General features: G+C 45.5%; 1 protein-coding gene across 2 annotated transcripts in view; it reads right to left on the bottom strand.

Annotated features, from left to right (window-relative positions):
* Nucleotides 1–1,128: 1,128 nt before the first annotated feature.
* Nucleotides 1,129–13,763, bottom strand: part of LOC116317379 (zinc fingers and homeoboxes protein 2-like) — a 129,920-nt gene continuing 117,285 nt past the window's right edge. For both annotated transcript variants that reach the window (XM_039605567.1, XM_039605568.1), the window contains one exon: nt 1,129–7,080. The gene's annotated coding sequence lies outside the window, so the exon portion shown is untranslated. The remainder of the gene's footprint in view (nt 7,081–13,763) is intronic.

Raw genomic sequence — 13,763 nt, 5'->3', positions numbered from 1 at the left:
ACTGTTACTGAGGCCTAGCTGAAGCAGAAAACGACAGCTGCTTACCAGCGAGCCTGAGCGCTTCCTAGGACAGTTTGATGTCTGTGAGCACTGACTTTTAGTGCCAGCCTCAAGTGGCCACTAGAGGAACTGCAGCTTTTGTTCAGTGGTGGAGCTAGGCCCTACCTGCTAGCTCACCACTGTGGACAGGTTCAATTCAAAGTTCAACAAATTCCTTGATTAAAAATAAGTTTTAAAAAGTTAGTAAGTCTCCACAGTCGCAGGCAATCACCAGTAACGAGGGTAAAATATGGAAAAGAGTGTATTCTGCAACTAGTTGGGGAATGGTTGCTGGAGGTTGGCGGGTGGAGTCGGGCACAAAGAAGTAAACGGTGCAAGAAACAGACTCTGTGATTGTTTTGGTTGCTCACAGACATTTGCGGTTGTGCGTAGTTTGCACCGAAGACATCGACTCATCTGCAAACAGAAGTGCGACACAAACCGGAAACGCAGACCGGCCTTCAAAGTAAGAGTCATGCCTCACGCTGTGTAGAGCTCATTTTAAAAGGCGCAGGTTTAAGTTTGCATGCAAATGTTTTCTGGTCTCATCACTGCGACCCGTGAGCATTTGCAGTCGTCCACAGCCGACCTGCTAGCGATGATGACACCAATCACAGTGCAACCTCCAGCAACCACTCACAAACTGGTCCAGTAATGCACATTTTTACCTAGCAACCAGAGGTTACCAGGGAGGTGGCGTGCCGTGTGACTCAGGCGTAATTATATTAATTATATTAATTTGTTGTACAAAAGTAATCTTGATTTTCAGCCATACTCAAACGGCCCTAATGATCAGAACTAATAAATAGTGTTTTTTGGACACTTGGCAGGGCGCTGATGTTGCCTGTGAGGCTGAAATAAAAGGAGTGTGTGTGTGTGTGTGTAAACACCACAGATTATGTGAAAGGCTGGAGCTTTTCCACGCCATCGGCCCTTCTCTGAAGTGGCTGCAGACCATTTCTCCCTGTTTTGTTTTAAAGCTGTCAGGATTTCACAATCAGGTGAGTCAGAGCAGAATCCAGCGTCCATATGATGCGCGTGCGCCGCTGTTCGCTGCATTCAGACCACATCACACAGACACAGTGAGAACAGGGTGTACCCTTTGAAAAAGGCTGTGTTTTATTGAAATACAGCAGACATCAACAGGTTGTTTTGCTGGCCTGGGCGACAGAAACAGAGCTCGAATGCTTTTCAAACAACGCAAAAACAAATATCCATGGCTCTTATTTTCTTTTAACCCGACGGACCCCAGAGACGCCGCTGGCGGACCCAGCTGAGTCAGGACGAGCTCGCTTTTGGGCCGCAGGCTCGGTAAGGGAAGCGTCTTTGTGGCGTCGAGGACGAAACAAAAACAAGCTGGTGCTCCAAATCAGTTTGGGTTCAAAGATGCTGGTATGTGAAGTTAAAAATCGAACGCGCCTCGAGTGCTGGAGGATTTGAAAGTGTTCAGGCCTGTTTTTGTGCCCAGGGTTGTTGTTTGATAGTAGCAGTAGTAGAAGAAGCAGAACCTCAGTTATGAAGCAGGGCTGGCCTCAACTCCCCTTAAAAACACAATCAGAGCACCTGGTTTTCCCAAAAGTGATGCTTGGCTTTGTAAAGTCTTTTTTTCTCGGTCGATTAAACTTTTTTGTGCATTTTTAACGTTTTTTGCTGGAGCGTTTGAGCACTTATCCTCTTTCATTTGACTTCTTTTCACACGTGAACCAAGATTTAAAAACACAGCTTGAAAGAATGCAGTGAGTTTGATGATTTGCATACACAAAACTTCCAGGAACTGATTCAACTTGTCGAACAGCGGAAGTTTTCTCTAAAACTAAAATACTTTTGCAGAAGTCACGTCTTGATTGTCTCGCATCATAAAATTCCTTCTCTGAGCTTCTGAAGTGAGCTAAAAAAGCAGTAAAATGAAGAAGATATCAGCTTTCTCCAGCCTCTGTTTTCTACATTTTCATTCTTGGTTCACATGTGACACTTCTGACAAAATATCCAAGCAGTGATTTGAATTTCAAAACTGAGGACAGCTGGAGACTGAGGACGGATAAACACCCTTGAAGTTTGCTCGACAACGGTCTCTGGATCAGAGCGCAGATTTGCTCTGATAGCAGGAATGACGTGCTTAAAGTCCAGAGTCTAGTTCAGAAAATCCAGTTCTGAAACTTTGACGCAATATCAATATTTCAGAGACTTGATGATATATATCAAAGAAAACCAGAAGATTGCATTGCTCTTTAACTTTTGTGCTTGGTAAACAGAAAACAACAGAGCCATCATCAGAGCGAACTTCAGGGAAGGTAAAGGAGTTCAGCCTCGAGTCAGTCTCAGCATAAAAAGCTTTGTGAGGAAACCAGGCGCTCGCCACGATACAACGGAGCAAGTTTAAACGGAACGAAGGAAGGACGGAGCACACTGGTCGCACTGCGCGCTGCTTCGCGTGGTTTCTTTGTCCCCTCGCTGTGGGCACATCAGACCGGGGAAGTTTTCTCCGAGTTTACACTCACAGGAAATGACGATTGCAACAATTAACCGTGATTGTCGATTACGTACATTTACAAGCCACCTGGGTGCTGCACACCTCCACTCGTCAGCGTGCGCTAAAAATAAACAAGCATAAATTTGAGACAAACCTCTTTAAGAACGCTAACCTACAAGCCGTCAGTTAGCTTCAGAGGCTTTTTAAGGCTTATTTTAGAGGTGCTTTAATTTTTTATGGGGAATTTTTTCTAAATCAAACTGCATAACTGAGCCATGATTGTTGTGCAAGCTGCAGCAAAATTACTGGTGGTCCTGATTTCCGTTACAAGCAACACCATCCTGGTACTTTGGTACTCGTAGTGAACTACATTTAGATTTTTTTTTGTCAATCAGTGAGAAAATTAACGAGTGTAATTAGCACAAGTTTGTGATTTAGCTAACGGCTATTTTGATCCTTGGTTTTAGCATTTTACACATTCACATAAAAACAGATGGGACCAGATCGCTCCAGAACTCCTCGTCCCTTTGAAGGTAAAAAGTGCAAATTTATGTAGAAAAGTTGGCCAAAAATATTTTAATCAACAAAATAAAACAGCTTAATAGAGCTGAAAGTAGACTACAGTAGAACTTGTGCCTTGTGAAACGTCACTGAGGCCAAAGGTTTGCGCGAGGCACCGGTCTGGGCTAGCGGAAGCCTTCTGTTTTTTTAAGCAGTGCTCGAGCAAATTTAGTTCGCACACGATCATGTTTAACTTCTGCAGGACCGCCTTTGCTTTGGTGCCAGTGTGCTCGGTTCCCTCCTCTTTCAACATTCAGACAGTAAACCCACTTTCCTCCCCAAAGCAATTACATTCAATCATTCATCAGAAAAATATTCAATTAAAACTATACACTTGCAAAAATAAAACTCTCTTGGAAGCATGCTAAGGCTGAGCGTCCACCAGGAGGCGCTCTCCGCCGCGCTGCCAGCGCTCCCGTTAGGCCCTGCAGCTGTGCGGCGAGAGCTTCAGTGATGCTGAACGCTACAAGTTTAAAGAACTGCGAAGACTTCGAGCAAACAAAGAAGCATTTTTAACCACCTCGGACGAGCGGTCGGAGCTACGCGGCAAACCCCCGCCCACTCGACCGGCCGCCCTGCGGACGGAGTCGGAAACCTCCCCCTGCCGTCGTGTCGTTGAGGCCAGCCCTGGTATGCATTTGTAAATACAGTATTTCAGATATATGTAGTCTTATCATCTTTAAATCTGACCAGGACACTACAGCGGCAGAAGCAATACATAAAGAAGCTCATATTTTGTTTTTTACTATTATTCTTTTTTGTAGGAATGGAACTAGTTTCAACTAATCCTACCAAGCCAACATGTAGTAATGTATCGAATAAAAGGCTATTTATCTTTTTTTTGTCTGTTTTTGTTTATTACAGGTGTGTATGATGGTGTGCAGGACGACAAAGAGAGAGAGGGAGAGAAAAACGAAGGAAAACGGTGAAAAATGAAAGAAAGCGAGGAGAGACGAGAGAGACGAAGAAAAGAAGGAGGGATAGAAACAGAGAAAGATCAAAGTATGATTCAGGCAGCGTGAGTCTTGATTGCAGGTTTTTACTGTCGAGTTTGTAAGTTGCGTGATCGTTACCGTTGAATCCTTCTGCGTTTGCCACCGTTTCGAGTCTCTCGACTGTTTTTTTTGTTTTTATACTCAGTTTGTTCCTTATCGGGTTTGAAAACAAAGATCCACGACAGTCACTTGGTCATACAAGCATGTTCGTCGGAACGAGAAGTGCAGATTGGCTTAAGTTTCTTTTTGTTTTTTTTCCTTTGCTTTTCTTCAAAAAAGGGTTCCAGACAGAGTGGCTACAATAATAATAATGATAATAATAATAATAACATAATAATAGCACTTGACTTCACTTCAGCACAGTAAAAAAAAGGAAAAAGGTCCAAAGGTGCTTTTTTTTTCTCTGTTTTGTTTTTTAAATCTGATTTGATGTGAAGCGAAGTCCCCCCTCTTCCTCCCTCCTCTCCCTCCCACCTCTCCTCTCAGCGGGGAAGTGGCGGGCGGAAGTCCAGTGCCGGTGAGATGAAGAAGTGACTGAAGTATTGCCAACTGGTCCGTCTTTTTTTTTTCTTTTCCTTGTTTTTCCTTTTTTTGTAGTGGTTCCACTCTGGTTCAGTACAAAAAGAGGAGAGAGAGATGGGAAAAGAAAGAGCAAAAAAACCCCACGAAGAACAAAAAAAGGAAAACTGTTCACGCACACACTGCTGGCACTAGATGTTTTTTAAAAAGTCCAACAAAAATAAACCAAAAAAAAAAAAAAAAAGCTGAGAGAGGGTTTTTTTAAGGAAAAAGGAAACCAGGAGGACTTTGGGGGGACGAGTTGCTCCCATTTTACAAAATGTAACAAAATTTTTCCCGCAAAATTTTACAAATCTGTAGCAATACAGGAAAAACAAACAAACAAACAAACATATATATCCTATTTACAACGACACGAAGGAGAACCCTTATTTTTTGAAAGTGTAGTGAGAATGCAGCAGATCCCAGCTTTGGCACTCGGCGTTTTTGTTCGGTTTTTTTTCTTGTTTGTTTGTTTGTTTTAAATCCACCCTGTCTGCTGCTGCAGGCACACATTCAGTGCTCCGGTTCATCTCCACGGCAACACCGGTCACACACAACACCGCCTCGGCCACGCCCATCGGTCCCGCCTTTAACTCCGACGCGACAGGTGGCCCCGCCCCTCCCTGAACCTGGTTCTGCTGGAGGTTTCTTCCTGTTAAAAGGAAGGTTTTGCTCACAGGGGGTCGTCTGATTGTTGGGGTTTCTCTGTGGTACTGTAGGTCTTTACAAGGGGACGGTTATTGTAATTTGGTGCTATATGAATAACACCGAACAGGTTTTTCTACCCTTGTGTCTGTGTGATGTCATAGAAAGGAGACAATCCTGCCCATCTTAGCATTTCCCGCTATAAGGAGCAGCCAATCAGGAGGACTTTCCCTTAAAGGGGAGGAGCTGTAGAGTCCAAGAATAAAAACTAAAGTCTTTATAGTTTGTAACAGAGGTGATTCACCTAAAGCCAGGAGGAAGTGAAGTAACAGGCCATTTGATTGGACAAAACAGTTCCTCAAGGTTAAACTCATGAACATATTTCAGAGGTGTTGTTAATGAAAAAGCGACATGAGAAGGATCCACTGAAGTCTAACTTTTATAAATTTAACGTGTATGTTGGGGCTCGATTAACAGAAAAATGTTTTCTTTTAATTTCTAACATTGGATAAAAAATTCCCTCAGACTTTCCTCAGCACTCAGACTGAATCACGTAGCGTTCGTTTAGCCGGTGAATCATTTCACACGCACCAACCAATCTGAGGAAAATGGAAAACATGAATAAACTCGTCCACTTGCGCGTGAACAAAGCCTTGTGTGCCGTCACGCCGACCAAAGCAGCTTTTAATACGGCGCTGCTGACAACGCCACACTCCAGTGGAAAAACAACAAAAGGAAGTAAATATAGAAAGTTTCTGTGGCGCTGAAGGACTCGCTCGTCTCACAATGCGGCGCTGAGCGAACGTAAAGGCTGGAAACTGGCAGTTAAAGGCTCCAGCTGCAGCTCGGCGATTCAATAAATATGTTTAACAATCACTTAAAAAAAAAAAGAGAAAACACTCTGAATAAAACATTCTGGTGACTTCCTCCGACTTAGGTGGAAAAATAAAGATGCATAATGATGCAGACGGACGGCTGTGACAAGCACGAAGAACGAGTGGAATAAATCCTGATATGTTGCACGAGTGAAATGCTAATTGTTCGTTTAATTCACCCAAAGCGTGCGCTGAGGAATTAATAAACGAATCCCACTGAGGTTTGGTTTAAAGGGACACGAGTCCCTTATTTTTCAGGCATGTTTGTTGTCGCGGTTCACTTAAACTTGCTTTGTTTTCCGGCTCGTTTGTGGATTTATTCTCGGGGGGAGTGGAAGTGATCCACTTCACTTCTTTGAGGGAATGTTTGAATTTTGTCCCCCTGAAGACAAAACACATTTAAAGGGTCCGTGTCACTCCTGCAGACTGTTTACGGCACTCTGGAGGACGCCTGTGCGACGGTGTTGTGTTATAATACTATTGTAAAACTGAAAGCAGCAGTTTGAAATCCACTGTAAAGGTGGGATGTGTGGGGGGTGGGTGGGGGGAGTTTTCAATTATCTTCACAGATCGTGACCCTGAATTTCTCCTCGCACTCTTCAGATTTCAATTTGGGTGCAGCCCACAGTAAAGCGCAGCGGCGGCTCTGTCGTGTTCAAACTCGTGCTTTTGTGTGCGAGTGTCACATCTACACCGCGGCCGCTCCAGGTCGCTGCCGGCGTGACGGAGGAGGATGTTGTGCGTGAGCCGGGATGCGACAATCAAGAGATTAAAAACAAAAACCAAAAAAATCTGAAAACGTAAGAACAGGGAAAAAAAAATTGGATAATCGAGAAACTCTTCTTTGTTGCTCCGTTCTTCATGTTCTCTCCTCTTCTATGTTTCCAGCAGCAGCGGCGGTGGCGGAGGCGATGGAGGCGAATCTTATTCACGCCTGAAATGGACAGAGGGGAGGAGGGGGGTGGAGGGGGGAGGAGGGAAAAAAACACATTAAAATCTGTCAAATGTTCGGCAGCACAAATGTCAGTGTCAGAAGAATTTGGATGATTCTCGGCAAAAAATGAAAACAAAGCCAAACAAAAAGAGGCAGAGAGCAGCGAGCGAGCGCGGGGGGATTAAAAAGCAATCGTTGATCCTGAGTCGGCGTTCCAGGCCGCCCGGTGCCGCCGGGAACTGGGACACGCTATGAGAGAATGGCGGCAGACCTGAGCGGCCGCGGCGCACTCGCTTAATCTGTGTAAGAGGAAAACTGTGCCGAAGATTAAACGAGGCCGGCGGTCGCTGTGATTACAAACACGCACAGTTTTATATCGTAGGACAGAGAGCGGCTCATAAACAGCAGGTGACCTGTGGGTAAACTCCAGCCTGTCAGGCGGAGCCAGCTGCTGCTCATCAAACAGTGTCGATTAACTGATCGTCAGCAGGTCTGAGCTGCTCTGTACAAACTGTTCAGGTTGCAGGTCTGGGACATTCAGGTGTCACAGTCTTCACCTGGGTGGACGTCCCAGCAAATTCACCCTGAGGTCAGACTCTACAGGCCTCAGTTAGCAGGTTAAAGGTTAAAGTTCATGACATTACAGACATGAAAGGATTGAATAGCTATGGCTCGTTGCCAGGAGAAAGCCTCTTCACCAGCTGTCAGCACGGTGGTGGGCGGCTGATGATTTGAGCACCTCGCAGCAAGGTTATTATCGTTAACGAAAACTAACGAAATAACGAAAACTAGAAGTGAAAAAACATTTTCGTTAACGGAAATAAAAATAAAAACAAAAAAAGGAAAACTAACTAAAACTGTAATGAGTGTTCACAAAACTAACTAAAATTAACTGAATTTATTGCAAAAATGTGTTTAGTTTTCGTTGATGTGTGTGTGTCATACAATAGTTTAGTTTCCAGGTTTTTTTCTTGCTGTGTCTCATTATGCCAGCAGGTGGCAGTACGTTAGTCGAGTCGTCTGTGTTGCTGCTCCGTCCACGCGCAGAATCATGTCAGGAAAAGTCTGGAGAAAGCGCCAGAGTCCAGTTTGGGATTACTTTGAATATGACTGTGTTTTGGATAAAGCAAGTGTCTTGTAGTGGAAAGAGACAAATTATGAGGGACATTTCTAAAGGGAAAAAAATCCCACAAACCTTAAAGTGCACTTGAAAAGCTCACACAAGAAGGCTAACCTAGCCTAGCTTACCTGGAGAAGGTAAGGGAGCACGCCCAACCCTCATCCCCAGAAACAGAAGCTAACCCCAGGCAAGGCAGCGTGATGCATCCCGAGACAACAGGACTGGGATATCTACATAACTATGTGAGTCAATTGCCTTAACACCCGGTGCTGCAAGAGTTAATAGTCTCATTGGGGCCAAGATATACATTTATAGTTGCCTGGTATCAGTGGTTGTTCATCTGCCTTTATTTATTTATTTAAAGAACCCATAGGTGGGAATGTGAGTTGTCTGTCTCTGCGTGTTAGCCCTGCGACAGACAGGCGACCTGTCCAGGGTGCAGAGTATGGTAGCTGGAATAGCAACATACCCAAGGATAAGCAGAAGAGAATGACTGATATGATGAAACTGGGATTTTGTTACACTTTATCGCAAACACAACTAAAACTATAACTGAAACTAATCAAAACTAAACTGAAACTAAGGATTTTCCAAAAAATAAAAACTAAACTAAACTAGCAAACAATTGGTAAAAACTAATTAAAACTAATATAAAATTGAAAATCTGAAGTCAAAACGAAATAAAAATAAAAACTAATGAAAATTGCAAAACTATTAAAACCCTGCCTCACAGTCACCGAGTCTCCAAAGTGTTCTAGAGTCAAACATGAGGCCGTCTGACCCAACTGGATCACACAAAAGGTGCTGCAATGGTCCAAAGTGCAGATGTCAGCCTGACCGAGAGGCTGGACCTTCAGAGAGCTGTGCATACATGAAACCTCAATAAACTGAAGCAACGCTGTGAAGAAGAGTCCCCGCCGTGCTGTGAGAGACTGACCCACCACAGGTCGAGCTACGAGCTGCTGCATCTCAGGACCGTACGCAGTCGGTGTGTCTGATCAGTGTGCTCGCTGTGTTTGTGGAGACAACGCTGAACATCACTGCGGCTTCTGTTTAAGCTCCTCTGAGCTCGACACAGATTAATCCATCAGGTCTCGAGTCAAAGAGGAAAAAATGTTGAATGTCTTCTTCAGCTGCGAACAGCTGCTCAATCAGCTGTTTAATCACAAACACCAGCTGACAAGCCACAACAAACCTTTATTACCCTCACATACGCAAACAGCGTGTTACTGAGTCAGGCCCAGAGTCAGGGCCCTCTGAGCTTCACCTAAAAGTTACTTAAAAAGACACAAACTGACTACAAAAAGATGAAAAACAACCACAAAGCAACCACGCAGCTACAAAGAGACAACAAACAACTGCAAAGATACAAAAAAGAGTCAGACGTTAAGACGAGTACTGCCCAGCTGCTACAGAGACACAAGAAACAGCTACAAAGAAACAAACGAGACACAAATGAAACACAAACATCTACAGAGACGCGTGTTCCACATGTCCTCCAGAGAGAGCACATAAATGAGTGCAGAGATGTTAAACCAGGTTGAACTGTGACTGTCTCCAACTCGTCTCCTGTTGCTGGTTAAAGCTGAGGAGCTTTTTTGAGTCCAGGGAGTTCAGTGAATTTTACACCCATGACTGTTGAATAAAGACGCGTCTCTGTTTTAATAACTAACTTGGGAAATAATTGTTGAGTGTCACTGGTTTAGCCGTAGGAAGCTGCCTCTTTCAAAGACCGCTCAAAAACTTCAGCAGGAAAACGACAGCCTGATGTTCCTCTGAGCGCTCACAGATCCCGAACTGATCCCAGTGTTCACGTGTTGCTGCCAGTCCAGAAAAACTGCTTTTGTTCAGCACGTCCCTGCAAACACCACAGCTCAGACCATCTCTAGCGAGCGTCTTCTCTCAGGTGTTTCAGGCTCGTACCGTTAAACCCACAATGGTGACAGAAATCACAGTGAAGATAAACACGCTCCTGGTCCGGCTCCTCACCTGACGCTCTGCCTTCAGGCTGACAAACCGCGGACTTGTTAACCAAGAACTGCTGGAGACTGAGATTCATCGATCCCGCCCACCACCTGTTTGACCCGCTGCCCTCTGGACGCCGCCTCAGGTCAATCAGGTCTCACTCCCACAGACTCACAAACAGCTTCTTCCCCTCAGACTGGAAGCTAGCACAGACCCCACCCACACTCTCACTCACTGTTAGCCATGGTCCTGAGTTAGCCTCATCCTTCAGGCCAATCACAGTCTTCGCACAGACTGGTTACACATGCAAACGCCACGTCTGACCTGAGCTCCCCTCAGCCTCACAGCACCTTTAACACCTGCGTCGCCTCGCTCTCAAACTTAGGCATCGACGCCGCCCGGCGGGGTGACGACAGCACCCCATCAGCCTTTTACAGCCGACGAGTAAAACTGATTATCCGATTTAAATGGACCAATCAGATGACACCACAATAGAAAATAACACAGATGTGATGCAGCATCAGGAGCGCTGGGAGCTTTGTGTAATTAGGCAACTTCAAACCAAGAAATTTTAACTGGAAAAGAAAAAAAACCCCTTTTTTTTATTAAAAATGACAAAATGGAAATAAATTAATGTTCTTTAAGATTAAGGCGACCCGGGAGTGACTGTGGTCGTCTCGCCGCTCGGTGTTTCGCATCATGATGATGACAGCGAGGGAGCAGCTCTGCAGCATTTCAGCAATTAAGGCTTCATCTATAAGGTACGACTGTTGATAAGTTATTACAGGACGCCGCGCCGCGCTCCGCTGATTAAATGAAGCCCGGAGCTGCTGTGATTAGTGAGACAGGACAATGGATGGTGGGCGCACACACACACACACGCACGCGCACACACACACACACACACACACACACAGATAAGCCGGGGACATCAATTAGCGCTGCTGCAGAAATTTGTTTTTGCTCCGTCGGTCGTTACGACTCCCTAATATAATCTGGTTGATGTCATCACTCTTTAGCACTCTTTATTAGTATCATCCTGCTGATGTGACCTTTGACCCCTAACCTCATGTGTAAAAATCAAACATACAAAAGGAGGGAGCGCGAGAGCGAAAGCAGCTTTAAACGAGCCGGTGTTTGGAGCCCGAGCGCCTCGCTCCTCTGCATGTTTGAGACCTGTGAACGCGTCTCGCTTCATTTCATCGTTCCGATTCTTCATTTTCTCAGCAGATATTTGTCCCTTTCATCCACCGTTTACCTTGGCCTCCTCTCCAACAGACCGGCCTTACGGTTACAGCAGAATAAGAACGGGAATGTATGTTTAATTTCTAGTATGTTTTGCTTAACGCCTGAATGACTTTTTTATTTGACGAGCGGCCGGCTTTGATTAAGCCGAACGATCGCTCTCTGACCAGCACCGGGGGAAAACGGTCGAGTTTATTTCTGCTGCAGTTTCTCCTCTCAAGGTCTCAAATTTGGATTTTATTGACTGGTGTGTGTTAAATTGTGCTTTTCTGTCTGTATTTCTGCTTTTAGATTAATTACAGAATGTGATTTTTTTTCTTGTTGCTGTGATATCGACCGTTTTTCACTGGCTGTCATTTGTGGTCTGTTGTCAGAGTATAAACATGCTTCTAATAGTTTATTCAGAGCAGCACCAAATCAATATTTTCATCTTAAAAAAGGATTAAATGACTGTGTTTAATCCGAAAGCTGTCATTCGGAGTGGTTTAGCAGCCCACTCTTGTTTTCTATTAACTCTGGAGAGCAGTTTAGTGTCTTTCAGCTTGAAGTTTTGGTTTTCCGTCCACACGTTGAGCTGTTTTTATGTCACGGCTCGGCGATGCTCAGCATCAAAGAGGTAAAAATTAAAGACAAGCTGGTGGAGAAAAACCAACCAGCAGTGAAAAGGTGGAGAAATTCCCTCCAGGAGTTTGTGGAGAACAACCCAGAGTCCCGAGCGCCTGACTATAGAGCTTCTACATACGAACAGATGATGTCATCGTTTGGCCCACGCTCTCAGATGGAAAAGGATGGAGTGCCCACTCTGGGTTGGTACTGGTTTTCTGTCCCAGGTGGAGGGGAGTGGAGCAGGCGACTGGCAGACTGATGGAGGCTGTGGTGAAGGTGAAGCTGTCTTCGCTGGTTGAGCTGCCCTCGCATATGGCCACGAGCTCTGGGTCCTGACCACAGGAGTGAGACCGAGGAGGGAAGCGGCGAAAACGAGCTTCACCTGAAGGGAGGCTGGGCTCAGAGCGGAGACGCTACTCCTCCACGTGGAGGCCAGCCAGTGGAGGTGAGGATGCCTCCTGGACGTCTCCCAGGGGAGGAGGTTCGAGCGTGTCCAACCTGGAGGAGACTCCGGACACGCTGGAGAGATGATGTCTTGCGGCTGGCTTTGAAGAGGGAGGTGTGTCTGTAGACACCAGCGGGTACGAAAACAGATGGATGTGACTGGATGGGGGGTGGGGCTGAGGGGGGCAGTGTTAAGGTTAGCTACAGCCCTGAGAACGGGGAGGGGTGGTGTTGCGCAGCCCTCTCTTTAACGTGGCCTCGGCGATGAAGCTGTTACAGCTCGGTGCACGCCGATCGGCTCCTGTTGGAGGTTTAATGAGAAAATTCAGTTTCCTGTTGCCATGTTTTAGTCGGCGCCACATATTTCCCAGAGTTCGAGTGAGACTTCTATCTGGAGCAGGTTTTCCATCAGCTTCGTTTGGTGTATTCCAGCGTTCACCTGCCACGCTCACTCGTCGGAGCGCCAAACTGATTTGGAGAGCAGAACTCGGCCTCCAGCGATAACTGGCGCTGGAGCCGAGCGTCTGGCAGAGCGGGCGAGTCTGCGGCCGCCGCCACAAAGTGCCAGAGTTTAGATAGCTGCTCGTGTTAATTTATCATCCCGCTCACGGTCCAAATCACCAACCCACCCACCCCCACCCCCGAGCGCCGCCGCTGAAGCCACACTCCTCATGTTTCACTGTTCTGCAGCGGCTGCTGGTGAATGAGCTGAGAAAAAAGGACAGTTTAATTTGGGCTTTATCATGTTGGACATCTCATTTCTGTAACCAGCGACCGGTTCTGATGTGAGGGTTGGAGCAGAGGGGTGGAGAGAGCAGCTGCAGCAGACTGATGGAGCAAACCTCTCCAGCAAACACATACGAGCAGAATCTCAGGTAACCAATCAGAGCGCACCTCGACTCCTGGCTCCGGAGGAGACAAAGACAAAACTCTGTGGATGTCATAGAGAAGTCTGAACCCTGAGCTGATGTCATGTCTGTACAGAAGACCCGCTGTAACCGTATGATGTTGGTGGAAAGATGAAAATATTACTGTAGTTAATGTTTTTCTGAGTTATTGTTTGTTTTTTTTAATGTGGTTTTTCATCTTCTGTGACTGCTTTAGTCTCTTCATCATCAACTTTTTTTGGTCTTCTTCTTCTTTGCTTCTTCATTACATCCAGACTTTGAGTAACATAAATTTTATGAAGTTTATACTTCAGAAGCTTTTAACAGAATGCTAAAGCATGGGAGACTTCCAGTTTCTGAAAAGCCTTATAACTTCTTCCATCTGAAGTTTGGTCACTGGGTCTGAATCATGAAGC

The sequence above is a fragment of the Oreochromis aureus genome, linkage group 22 (assembly GCF_013358895.1).
Source record: "Oreochromis aureus strain Israel breed Guangdong linkage group 22, ZZ_aureus, whole genome shotgun sequence".
Classification (NCBI taxonomy): Eukaryota; Metazoa; Chordata; class Actinopteri; order Cichliformes; family Cichlidae; genus Oreochromis; species Oreochromis aureus.
Note: the sequence above shows the minus strand (reverse complement) of the source record. Positions and strands in the feature narration are given on the sequence as shown.